This window comes from Bactrocera dorsalis, chromosome 3 (assembly GCF_023373825.1).
Source record: "Bactrocera dorsalis isolate Fly_Bdor chromosome 3, ASM2337382v1, whole genome shotgun sequence".
NCBI classification, from domain to species: domain Eukaryota; kingdom Metazoa; phylum Arthropoda; class Insecta; order Diptera; family Tephritidae; genus Bactrocera; species Bactrocera dorsalis.
In genome coordinates this window covers 14,355,462-14,358,134 of record NC_064305.1, presented here as the reverse complement: position 1 = coordinate 14,358,134, position 2,673 = coordinate 14,355,462, and positions in this window count along the sequence as shown.

The following is a 2,673-nucleotide window of genomic DNA, read 5'->3' as shown; positions in this document are numbered from 1 at the left end:
TCTGCAGCATTAACTCAAAAATCACGTTTTTTGATTTATGCCGGTCTTGCAGCAAATGAGCGATATGTATGTATATCCAGTTTTCATATTATTTACGTTATAAAAATTTTCAAGTTTAGCTTGTTCTTACAGAATTACCATTTTAAAGTGTCATATATATTTTAAAATTCAAATTTATTTGTTCAATTTTTGTAAAAAAACTCAAAATAGTTTTATTTTAATACTATAAAATATTTGTTAACGTTTACAGTAACAGTGAACTGTATGTATTCCAAAAAAAAAATATTATGCAGACATAAATTTTACTTAAGCTACAAATTTTTATAAACTATTATACAAAGCTCTCTAATATTTTTGTAATGAAAAAAATAAAAAAAAATAAAATTATGCTTGTATTAAAAGACAATTTCGAACCTATGACTCGCAGGTTCGAAATTGTCTTTTAATATTATGAGCAAAAAATAGTAAGACTTTGTCTAAAATTTTAAAATTCTTAATTTATTCTTCAAAATCTATTCCGACCACTTTTTAAGAATAGCTTCGCGCCAACGACGCTTAACGCTCAAATAATATTCCTTGTTCACAGTTTGGCCAGGTGGAAAGGAATTCGGAGTGCACCACACACCGATAAACGAAGAAAATTGTCAACATTACCTTGACTTTTGATCTGCTTCGACGTGGTTTTTCCGGCTTTGGCTTACCTTTGCCACGATATTTGGCTGATTGATGGTCTATTTCGCGGTCGTAAGCATAGATCCATGACTCATTGTAAGCAATAACAAATTTCATGATATCCTGTTAGTCTGAAAGTATTGTTTAACAGACGTTGACGCGACGCTGTTTTTCAAAAAAATTGAATGATTTTGGAACCAATCGTGCTTCTACTTTTTTCAGGCCCTAATGATCTTTCAAAATGGTTTTCAGTGACCCTTTCGGCGGTGTCTACGCCAGTAAAGAAGAAGATCCTTTCGATATTCCAAGGATGCCAGTAAGATCTCTGACTGTTTACCGTAGATTTTCAAGCAAAAGTTCCTTTCTTGTATTGACGTGTTGATCATCAGTTGCTGTTGATGGCCATCCTGGATGTGGTTCGTCCTCAACTCGGTTCGTTCTCGACCCTCTTTGAATAATTTGTACCAACCAAAAACACTTGCTCGAGACAAACAATTATCACCGAATTTTTTTTGGAGATTTGGGCGTTGCCATAGACAATAACTTATGCCAAATTTTGTGAAGATATCTCGTGAAATGAAAAAGATTTCCCTACTAGAACTTGATTTTGATTGTTCAGTACAAATGGCAGCTACTATATATATTTTGCAATAGCGGTCCTATGACGACGGGTCCGACAAATGAGCAACTTCTTGGGCAGAGGAGAGCATGTGTAAAAATTCAGATCGGTATCTCAAAAAGTGTGGGAACAATTCGCGTGTATACAGACAGACAGATGGACATGGCCAAATCGACTCAGCTCTTCATGATGATCATTTATCCAATTTATATTTACCTCCACAATATGAGAAGCCTCATCGTTCGATACCTATCCATATAAGCATGTATGCTGTAGTTCCTGAAAATATCCGAGTCCATTCAAGTTACTTAGACCGAATTGTTGTCGGAAAGAGTCAAAATCTGATGTGAAGATACCTTCAGCCTTGCGTTACTTAGCATTGTAACATCATTCTGATCGAAACTAAAATCTTCCTCTGAGAGAATGATATTTTTCATTTTCGAAGCGTCCAATCATCTTATATTACTCGTAAGAGAGAATTACTAGTTTAATAGGGGTATATAGCGAATTATGAGAGTAGTCGAGAATCATCCGTGGATTTTCGTGATCAAGCCTCCAAACTTAAGAAAGTTGTATGAGTTCGTATTGTGATGGCCCTTGACGAAAAGATGAAAGACTTCAGAAAATTAACTGTCTACTATTGACCACGAGTGGCCACGTGCATCATGACTAATCCAATGAAGTAAGAGTCAATGTTTTGACTTTTAGAAGGTGAGATATAAAATGTTAACACTTTCTCCTCAATTGTCCAATTTCTTCTTGACTGGTGTCGAAATATCTTGGATGTCATGGCTTTAGTCTCAATTAACTGTCTCAATTGAAGATATATTGATTTGCATCTACAGATTTTTGGCATTACAAAGGATCGGTGTTCCATCTGCACAAGTGTGTTTCCAATCTTATTCCGGAGATTAGTCTGGAAACCTAACTTAACCTAACGTTGGAAAGTAGTGCAAATCTCCTCCAAGGAAATCAAACTTTGTCGCTAACAATAGAGTGGAATGAGGTCGAGTCTGCTCTTTCTGTATCCGCTCTACTACCAGGGTTGCGCGGTAGCTATTAGTTTTCGCGCTGTCACCAGACCCTTTCGGCCTAGAGTGGTCTGGTGAGTTCTTCGCTTTCGATTAGGTTAGTCTTTCTCGAGTTGTAGGAGTTCGAACTGTTCGTTGTCCTATCGGTGTCTCAGCGGTAAAGTTGAGAAGTCTTACCGGATACCAGTTGCAGAAGCTGTTTGGCTTTTTCTTTCTGTTTCTCGCTTTTTGGGAATTCACGTTTTAAACACCTGGTAGCTCATACTATCAGAACTAGTCCTGAACCAGTGGAAATATGAGCCAAAGATAATTTATCTTGGCTTTAAGCAGTTTTGTCGACTTATAAGACTA